Raw genomic sequence first — 11,588 nt, 5'->3', positions numbered from 1 at the left:
GAAATTCTCACTGCCAATTTGTAAACATAAGGGTCAGTATAGAAATATTATTTCCTATTACAGAAGTAAATTCATCAGATGTGGGAAAGAGCACTTAACTCTTCATTTAAAAGGTAAGAAAAACTTGGTCACATAAACCTTGGGCAATTAAGCGATGATATTTTTGAGGGGAACAGTGTTCCCTCCTAAAGATCTGCCTGCTAACTTTTGTAAAACACCTTCATCTTTAGTATTTTGGATCTGACTCTGCGTTTTTTCTCCTTTGTAAATTTCCTGTAAAGCTTCATTTCTGGTCTGTTTGTGAAAGCACTTAAACATGTGCTTAAAGTCAAACATATTCTAAACATATAACTTCCATGCTGTCCTGAATTAGAGTGAGATCTGGAATAGTCGCAGGCATATAGAAATTGAAGATCAGATGCATAGTGGGAATTGTAATTCAGATAGATGAGAATTACATGACATTATTAGAATAAAGATATTGCTTTTCTGATCGTTAATCATAAAATAAAAAAAAAACCAGCTACATAAGTGATATGGAAAGATACAGCAGCCAGAATGAGTTAGGTAAAAATGAGACTTGTTCAGTAAACAGCTTGACCCTCTTGGCATGATATAAACAATAGGAAGTAATTAATATCCATTCTGTATCTACATAAACATTTTTTTTTAAATCCCCATATACTTTTCTAATCAGTTTCTATGAGAATTTCAATTTGAATGTAACTGTATAAATTTAATACCCATGTAAGTGAAATTACTTTGAGCCAGGTAAAGAGAAGACCTGCAGAGGTGTACCAGTGATGCACTGCCTCCCTGGCCTTTGACATTCTTTTGGTTACAGATAGAATAAGGTCCCAGTCCCAGACAGAGCTCTGATGTGCAAGGATTGCCGGGCTGAGTCCTTTAAGTAATGGATTATGCTTGGCAGCGTACTTCCCCATCAGGTGTTGCTGTTGTGAGAATGCAGCCGGAGCTGCCTACTGCTACTTCATTAATAATGGAACATTCACACAAATTCCATGCAAAATTGATTTTTGAACAGTATATAAGAATCCAATATGAAGTCTTAAAATGTCATTGAGAAATCTGTTTGTAATTTACTTCACCTGTAAGAACCTGCTGCTCCACTATGTACAATTTTACTGTATTTCTCCCCATTAAACAACTATTTTTTGCATTTCTATTCAGCCTTCTCACTGTGACACGCCATTGTGAGCTGATTGATAGATATTTAAAACAACATGTGGGCTCCTTTTCTTTTGCTTCCTTATTCAAATGGCAAGTGGAGATATTTTCATCACAGTGCAGGTGAACAGTGTTAATGGCTCATTATCTAATACAGAATGTTAACTGATGAATTGCAAATGCACTGTTTGAGAGTGAACATGGTTCTGTAGCTGCAAAAACAACTGTTCTTTTTTTAGGCTTTGAAAGGGAGACTGTCAAGTAGGGACCAAAGATTCCTGGGCTGGAGGCCCTTGATTTTCATTGTTTTAGGTCCAAAGTTTTCTTTGTGATTTAATTATTTTACTAAGGGCTTGATTTAAGCTGCCATTCCCCTCACTCCTGACCCCAAACTTTATCAATATGATTGCAAATGTAACATTCAAGTCTTCATGATGCCACTGATGAGTAATATGCATGTACAGATATGCTCTAGGAATTTTTTAGCAGTTCTACAAGGCTGACTATTTCTCAGCCTCCATTTCCTATCTTTACAATAGATCAGAAAATACTGTTGGGAAGATAAGGATGTCCACTGATGTTTGCACAGACTTCACAAGTCACACAGCATTTTAGGTGACACGATTTCAAGCATACAGCCTCCTCGCTTAATACAGGCTTTCTAGAACTAAGGTACTGAGGAACAGCATTGCTTGAGCTTGTTTGTAGAGCTGTTCAGTCCTCGGCAGCTGGACTGTGGCTTTTGACTTTGTTACATCTGACAAACCTGTCAGGATTATGAAATTCCAGAACCACTCTACATTAAAAGATCAAAGCGATGGCTCTGCCAATTAAACCGCAGGGTTTTATAGGAGTATGACAGAAATTTTAACAGGCCTGTCCAACTTTTGCTACTATTTTATGACTAGGGATGTGGAGAATACAGGAAGCTAATAGTTAATTCTCATTTTCTAATGTGTTTCCAACAGAAGGATTGAAATTTAATAACATGGAAAAATATAAGAATTGCAGCAAAAACTAGCTGGCTTTATATGCTACTTAACAACAGGTTCTTGATCAACAGGAGGAGGTATTTATACTTTTGACTTTAACAGCAGCACTTGAACTCTGCATGCATTTCCAATTATTCTTCAGTCAGGGATAGGCTTTAACACTTGACCTGAAAAAATTAATTGAGGATTAGGTCATTCTTAAGCCCCACCTCAGGATCCTCTTATTCGAGGTATAAGCACATGAACAAAAAAGAAATCTTCCAAAACATTAAAACACACTTCTGTAACTGGTGGCTTCTAACCAGAAGAGAAGCAACAGTAATCTTCCAGAAAACGTTTACTACAGGAAATTCTTCCTAGTAGGCTTTCGTAACTTTTACTATAATCATTTTGCAATGTATATAATCTCTTGGATAATGGCAGACCAATCATCCAATTTGTCTGATTGCTGCCATAGCTGACCAGACTTTCTAAACATGGAAATACATTCAAACTCGATTAAAATCAATAGGGAGAAGCCCAAACCTCCTCCATTGAGGGTTGTTGCTGAGGTATATAACTGGTGATGAGAAGGGCTGCTGCTTTTAAACTGTGCAAGTTGGGTAGTTAGTTACCAACTAATGAGTTAATAGTGAGTTTAGAAAAGTTATGAGAGAATATGTGTCTCGGAGGATAGTTTGCAGGCTAGCATTTTCTCAGGGAGAGCGTCAAGTAGGTATGAGGCCTATGAAGATGATAGGGCTAGGAGCAGGAACTATCTGATCGGAGCTGATCGGCAGAAGTAATGGGTAGATGACAAGGAAGTAGAAATGAAAGGCTAGTAGGTGTTGCACACAGGAACGCATATTGAATGAAGATAGCTAAATATGGAGACACTGCCTTGATAAGCAATGGCTACAGTAGACCCATGTGTGAAAATGCAACAGGACGTGAGGAGAATGACCTGTGATCTGCCTTGGAATATAATCCTTTCCCTGACATGTGGGCCAGGGCACTGAGGTTGGTTTCTGCTTCTTGGTTGGCTTTTTGCACCAGTTGATAATGCAGTAGGAGTGAGAAGGCTACAACTAGGGGATAAATGTCATTTCACATTGCTAACAAAACTTGGGGGACTTTATAATCTGAGGATATGACGCAGTGTTTTCTAAGAACAGCTACACTATACAGATCAGATTTTTGAATTTTTCTAATTTAACAAAATTTGGTGGTGAAACCAAGACATGAAACTTAGAGTACGTTGTTTCTTCTAGTTCTGTTCAAAGCGAGAGAGAATTTTAAAAGTGAGAGTGTTGCTTCAGTTAAGTTAATATTATTTTCCTATGAGGTCTTGATGTAAAGAATGGTGCTGTGGTTTCCTGTAGCAGAAAAGGAGCCACATGTAAGGGAAGAGCATCTATAATACTTCTTCATTGGCCAGTGTAGTTTGTGAGCAGATGATTCAGTATTCTTAGATTACTAGAATTGTGTGTATGCGTACGTTTATTTGCCTGCTTTGTAATGTATTTACACTGCTGTATCACATCTTATCAACCAAAATTCACCTTCTGTTGGGAAAATAACATTTAGATCTGAGCCATGATTGAAATGCGAGTCATATTCTTTCAGCATGTGTTTTTGAATTTAATCTGCCAAGTTTCAGCAATGTTAAACCTTGAGGCACTGGAATGTATAGATGAGGCCCAATATTTAACAGAACAGCTTTTTTGATATTGTATGTGGCAGGAGGTTTCTGAATAGATCCTATGCACCATAAATATCAGGTAATTTAAAGAAACATTGCAAAAAGCTACAGTTAATCAACATTTTGCTTTTTTATTAATCTTTTTGTCTATTCAAATAAAATTAGACATTATGACTTCCACAGCAAATAGTACTAAATGTGAGGAAGGTGAAGACACTTGCTATGGTTATCTGGAGTGAGAGCGTTACATATTTTTCCCTTTCTTCTTTCTGAATATTATTTGAGCTGTTAGTCTGTAGGACTTTAACCCAAGCTGTTATGCCTGCAAATATGGATGGCAACTAATTGGTCAGCTGCAAAATTTTGGATGACAGTATGCTGCATTGAAGAATGCCATACAGAATACCTGCACAGAGGAGAGAGAAACAGGTCTCTGCATATGTCATTTGCAAGGATATAATGTCATGTTGTCACAAGTAAAAACTTCTGTAGCAATCTGTTTTGGGAAGAGCTGGACAAAATATTTTCTCTTAAAAACTTATTTTTGGAAAACAATGCTTTCTATAAAAACAGTATTTTGTAGTATTATTAAATCAGTTTTTCATAAATATCCATTCAGCAAATCTAATGAGCATGGTATTTATGGCTTCACACTAACTGTATTTTTCAGCAAATGAAAGATGTTGAGGAAAAATATTCCAATAAAAATGTTAATTTAACATGTTGCAGAGTTTTATGGAGTAAAGCTCCATTTTGAATCTTACAAATTGAAGACAACTTAGTTCCAGATACATGCGTGGGATGTACTGTGGGATGTAGGAGATGTATTGGTTTGTAATTTGTTTATTTTATCCCTATTTTATTTTAAAGAAGCTTCAGTATAGAGAAAACTGGTGGGAAAGAGAAAGCTCACACAGGAAGCTCCTGTGAACAGAGCGAATAAATTATCTTCTAGGCTCTGCATATGTCCAGGAATAGAGAATTTCAGTGGTAAACCAAGCCACTGGTTTCTGTACTTCAGAAGAAGGAAAACTATATAGTCCACTATATAGTACAAAACAATATAGTCAGCTATACTCTAGCTAAGCAGACCTTGGCAAGTCTGCTCATAATAAATTTTAAAACCTTTCATCCTTCTATCCAGTTTAATGAAAACTTTGGCTTTATAATCATCTGCAACAGGGTGACCTTATGTTTTTGTTTTGTTTCGTATTTTTCTGTGTCTGTTCATCTTCCACATTTTCATATGCTGTTGACAGTTCATGAAGTTTGATGCTTTTCTGAAATTCTTAGGTTCTCTGGATTCTGAGACTATTTCCATACTGACCATATCTATACAGTTAGCTCTTCATCATTATAGAACAAACATTAAAACTATAAATCAAGAAATTTACCCCAATATTTTATTATTTCTTGGGACTTTCCTGACTCAGAGTTTTTGAATCCTTGGTTTTGGAAAACTAATTTTTAATATGAATGCTGAATTCAGATGCATTTGATTATTGAACAAAATCCAACTTTCATATTTATAAATTTATTAAAAATACATGCCAGATAAAATGGCAGTTTTCTTCTGCATTCTGATATTATCATGCATTTCCAACAGGGCTGAACATCAAATACAAGGAAAAAAAATCTCTAATATGTTACTCAAATTCCTTTTATAATACATCTTCCATAGTAGTCTAAGGAGTATACTGTTGAATTGTAGCTACAATCAGAAAAAAGATGGTTTCCAAATTTTTGAAAATTTATGTAAGAATCATATCACTTTCTTGGATTTATCATATAATTTTAACACAGTTACAATCCTTTTTTGTGAGTATGATGGATAACAGCCATGAAGACAAGGGAACTGATCCCATACCTTTAGAGCAGTTTTTCTGAACGTATGTTCCTGGGTGCCTAAACAAGAGTTGGAGGAAACAGAGAAAACTCCTGACATTCCAGATTTCTCCCCAGGTCTTTGCCAGTGTGAGCTATACTGGAAAAAAGTAGGCTGAGCTCCGTTTGAATGTCTCCCAAAGTCTCGTTGTCTGATCTGGGCAAGTACCCTCCTACACCCACTTTTTACATGTAAAGTGGATTGGTAATTATTTACCTCAATTGCCTAGCTAGGCCATGAGCCTTGGGAACACAAGCTGTGTGTAGGCAATAGCCAGTGCATTGGTATCCTTACTTTGGCAGAGGCCCCTAACATCTCCTGTACCTAAAACATGTAACAAAAATGCAAAACTCTTGGTTCCTTTTTTATCCATTGTGAACAGTCTCATAAGAAGTGGACAGAAAACATGGTGGGAAAATAAGGTGACACTATAAACTTCCACTACGAAATCTTGAAGAAATAGCGTGAAGTTAAGACCTGTTGTTGACTACCTTTTCCCCTGACCATGAGGGCAAAGCAGTAACAAATGCTATAAAGTGCTATAAAAGGGACTGCTACATGAATCTATCTTGTTAAGCGAACATTTTTATTCTAATCATAGGAAGAAATGTCTGAAACTTGGCAGAAAAAATATGGGCTGTGACTAGCCTCATGCATGTCTTGGCTTCCTGCGCTAGAAGAAATCATTTGGCAAAACTGAGCAGATCTGTTTTGCTTCATATAGTATCTGATGAGCAAGAAAATCTGTAATGTTTGTCTAATGTTTCAAAAACTTTATTGTGCTTTCACTGTTTAGGCAAATTTTTAAGTTAGCATTAGTGTGAAAACTTACAGATGTTAGCTCTTTATCCTTTGTCTAAGATGAGATTTATCTAACTAACCACCATTAAAAATGTGTAAATTTGTGGCAAACACAATGAATCTTGAATATATTAAAAAAAGAAACAGATGAACCATCTGGAAACAAGACGTAGATCGAAATAACTATGCCAGTGGAACAATCCAAGCATAATCCCTGGCATAATTCACACAGAGCAACTCTATCAAGAGCCAGAAACTATTCTTTTAGAAGGCTGAGTTCAATAACGACTGCACATTGTCATTCCACTTGCTGGGTAAATATTGACACAGGAGTGGCACATGCTGTAGAAGTGTATCCACATCCTGCATTCCCTCCAGGGAAACTTCTGTATTCTGAATTTTCCCTACTATTTTTTTCCTTTTGCCTTCCCCAGCCCCCTCTCATCTGCAGGAATTGTACTAGGTCTAGCTCTACAGCCGCAGGAATTGGCTTGTTATTTTGAAATTATTTTTGATAACTGATAATGTACATATTATAATGTACAATTGATTATGTACACAAATGCTTAATATTCTGTAAAATAGGAGGATTTGATAAGTGGGAAAAAATTTGCACATCACCATTAAGTAGACCTTAATGTTGCCATACGCCATTAAACATTCGCACATAATTCATTGGCTTTCCCTTTTGTGCTATCACCTGAAAAGGGTTTTCGTTGTCACATAATTCCAGTGCAAACCACTCATGATGGAAAGTACTAGGTTTTACTATTATATGACTAATTCTAATGAGTTTCAGCTGGGTGCATTTTCTCATGGCACTGAAGTGTTTTGGCAGCCCTCAGTTTCATTGGTACTGATCATGGAGCCACACAAATTAGAGCTTGTGTTCTTTACATCTTTGCATTGCTGGCAAAGGTGAGACACTTCGACAAACAATGCATCTCGAAGACTGTTTGCTGGCTATTTTGAATAGTGAATATATACTGGAAACCTGGATAGGAACTAGGTTGCAGTATATCTTAAAAAATGACTGATTTAAACCCATACCTAATGTATCTTGTAGGTTAGCATTAATTTGACTTGCTGAGTGGATGGAATTTATGGATATAATGCATTGCACTAGGCAAATAAAAACATCCTCCTTCAGTAATAAAGGCAAAGGCAGGCTCCATACTGGCAAGCAAAGTGCTGTCTTCAAAGCTTTAACTCATATAATATCCATCTTATTCCTGTGGCGCAGTGATGCAACACATTGCAAATGACCACTGTCAGGAAATACTGTTCCGGCATTTGAATACAAGCTTACATTTTTCTTTCTAGCTCCATGCAGCATTTTTGTCACATCCACTTCAATATTGTTCCCATTTTTCCCAGCTTTTTCTCCTTCCCATGTGTCTGCTGCTCTTAGCAACTTAACTGTCTATTCCATCAGGTTACCTGGTTTCAGAATTGCTTCCTCCCTCACTTCTTTCTGTTCTTGTCTGACTTGGTTCTCTACCAAAAAACAACAAGCAACATTTAAGTACTTGTGCTAGTACTTAGTAGTACTACATGCAAGTACGGTCACAAAAAGTATAGACTTTGCTCTGGAAAGCTTATGACTTTAATTAGGCTTGCAATATTAATTAGATTTCCAAATCAAACCTTGGAACGAGGCATGGAGAAAAGAAAGAGATTTTCCACACTGGTAGCAGAACTGGCAACAGAACCTATGTCTGCTGACTTATTACAGTGCTTTGTCATTTCTACCACTATTTCTTTCTCTCCTATTCTTTCCATAAAGAAATTGGGCTTGTTTTGCTATTCAGGAAAAGATGACATGTTTATTGTGAAATTTCTACAAAAGCAAGGCCCTGATTTACTGAAATAGAGATCTGTGGCGCTCAGAGATGAGCCCATACTAAAGCCCTGCTTTGGATTGTGCCCAAACTGTGAGTGTTTGAAGTGTAACCAGTTTTGTAGCTTTGTGCTTCTTCTTCAATAGGGATTTGAGGACACAGTTAAATAATGAGGATAAAATAAAGATGTTTCAGTCTGTTCAAATGGGTTAGATGATGGTTTAAACAGGTAGCTGAGATTTCCCTTCATTTGTGGGGAAGCTGTGTCTGTGTATCCAAAGTTAAAAGCTGTCTTGAGTATTCCTTTTTTTTCCCTCTCTCTTTCTTTTTTTCACTTTCAGGATTACTTTTTAGAGGCTGGCAGGTGTTCATTCTTTCCAAAATCTATGGAAATTATGATTTGTGTGTGTGCCTTTTCCTGCGAGGTCAGCCAAAGGATTTTTGCCATTGCTGAGATGGATTTTTCAAAGCCCTAAATACCCCAGATCCTATCAAATTCAAGAAAACATATATCTTGCAAGAATGACCTAGAGCTTTATGAATCAAAACAATGCCTTCCCTCACTAATAATGGAAAACTTTCGTTTTCTTGGCAGCTGAGGTTTGTTTGCTTAGAGTTTTGACCCTGAACACTCTAAGCCTAAACAATTACATGTACTCAAGTGAGCTAAATGAACATACTCAGGCAAATGAAGTTCCACAAATGCTTAAGAGCTTGCTGGCTAACTTTTTGAAAGATATGGTCTAGTTCAGCCACAAATTACTTGGCTAGACACTGGAATTGCTGGGTGAAATTCCATGGTCTGTGTTTTGCAGCACTTCAGACTAGATGATCACAGTGGTCCCTTCTGACCTTGAAATATGTGGATTGGGTGTTAAGCTAAGTTAGCAAAGCCAGAGTGAAAAATTTAGGAATGCGATTTTTTTAGTATATGAAAGCTTGTTCAGTTTTCAATTTTACTTTTAACAAATCGCCCAATCAAAATAAACAAGTTATCTGGAAGCCCTGAAAAGAACTACTTGACAATACTTAATCACTTGCCCAGTTGAGTGTTAAGGAAAAAAATCCACTTAATGGGGGGATTTTTCCAACTTCCTTTCTAGTATTTTCTCAAAGTCTTCATATTGCCAATCCTTAAGAGGCTCCTAATGTTAGAAAACCTGCTTGGTCTTAGCATTTATTTCCGAGAGGCTTGTAACAAACACAACATGTTTGAAATCAAACACATGGAATATTCCTATGATTTTCCATCTTTAATTTATTACTCTTTCTAGTTATAGATGGAGAAACTGAGCTTTCTCTTCTGTTAAACCAATTTTGCACTACTGTTATTCCAAAGGAGAGGATTTATATTGCTTTTTGCCATGAGAAGGCTTATCCTGGACTGCTTACTGGGCAGGCTTCAGCAAGATTCTCTTCCTTTTCCTGAGGTGCAATGGCAAAATGTGCTTTTTAATTTAAATTTTAGATACACAAGCACTTTAAAATAAATGTTTGGTTAAAAAAAGTTTCTTTTCCTCCCTTATGTTGTGATAAGCATTTAATTGCAGGGGAATTGACATCTTATGAGCTTCCAGGGAAAATTCAACATCCAGTTTTATATCAAGTCTGATATTACACAACAGCTATGCATGCAAGATCCCTTGTCATAGTGCTTGATAGCTGTGTATGTCAGCTCCCTTGTTATGTTGCTTTTTGTTTTCTGTGAGCTGAAGTTTAGAAATATATTTCAAAGGTAACTTCTGCTTCTCTTGGCTAGGGAGGATTTGTTGGTTTTGAGAATGGTGCCTTTCCAATCCTTCATCGAGGAAAGGTAGAAGAGAGCCATTTGCATGCCTGTTTCTTTCTCATGCTTTGGACGGCTGTTTCTCTGAACTGCAGTTCAGAGGTGAGAAGGGTAGAACTGGTGTTGCGTAGGCTGGAAGGGTAAAAGTCCACCTCTGTTATACTGCTTTCTGCTTTGGAGTAAAGAGAGTCTTCTGTATGGATGGTGAAACAGTAGAAGATTGGCAGCTCTTCTTGAATGGCTACTCAAGCGAAAAGTATTTCCTTCCTTAAATGTAGCTACTGTGAGTTGTTAGTTTCTGTCTTTCTAACATGAATTCAGAATTCGTTTTCAGTATATAACTAGTTGTTTCTAGTTGGTGAACAAGACTGAATGCTGAGAATATAAAATGACATGTGGGCATGTGGGCAGTTCAATTTATACGGAAGTGATATTGCTTGCTACACCAGAGGCTCAGCAATAGTAGTTTCTAATGCTGCTACTGATGGGTATTGTGTAATGTCAGCACACAATGAAATTCAAGAACATTGAAAAGCACTCCATCTATAGGACTTCTGACAACTCGTGTCTTCCAGATGGATGATTGACTCACTTAAAGGCTGCGCTTGATGTGAACTGTATTTCTGCAACAGGAAAGACTTACTGCTTTTTCACGTTTTACAATTTTTGTCAAGTAGGTTTTGATCAAAAGAAAGTATGGCTGATTGTACAGTGAAATACAGAAAGATGAAAAGTATGAGGTGTTAAATTTTTACCTGCAGACTGTCGTGAAGAATGATAGATAGGTGAGCTCATGGTCTCAACATTGTTTCACTGTAGCTCATCCAAATACAGGATTGCGATGTCTTAGGTTACAAGAGAGCTCTTTAAATCAAGATACTGTAGTTAAGAACATAAACTATCAACTTATTGATCAGAACCACACAGAACTGCCTTAAAAGTCTGTCCCAGCATTCGCTGAGGTCAATTTCTTCCTCAATCATTTCAAGGTTCAGTTCAGGATGCTAAAAGGGACTGTGCTGAAGAAGGAAAAAATTACCTAAAAACTGAACCTCAATATAGTTGTTAGTTCTCACAGGAAACAGCTGGCATTAATCCTAAAAAAGTTTTCAAGTTTGTGCTTTTTTTTCTTGATTCTTTCACTGTATCTCATTTTCTATTTAGAGTATGGACTCGTAATTTTAGCCACTTGTACACCTCACAGGGAATGGTACAACTTCTGAACTTCCAATTTGCAGGGGAAACCAGCATACATACTGAAGCCTCTCAGTGGCCCAAAAAACCAATAAACAGTAGGCAGGCTAAGCTGGTGCTTCTGCTCAGTGTGCTTTGCCTCCACCATGTAATGATCAAGGTAGTTGAGCACTGCAGCAGTTTTTAGCTGCAATAGCCCACTCATACAAAAATGATCCCA

The sequence above is a fragment of the Dromaius novaehollandiae genome, chromosome 7, assembly GCF_036370855.1.
Source record: "Dromaius novaehollandiae isolate bDroNov1 chromosome 7, bDroNov1.hap1, whole genome shotgun sequence".
In the NCBI taxonomy this organism is placed as follows: Eukaryota; Metazoa; Chordata; class Aves; order Casuariiformes; family Dromaiidae; genus Dromaius; species Dromaius novaehollandiae.
Note: the sequence above shows the minus strand (reverse complement) of the source record.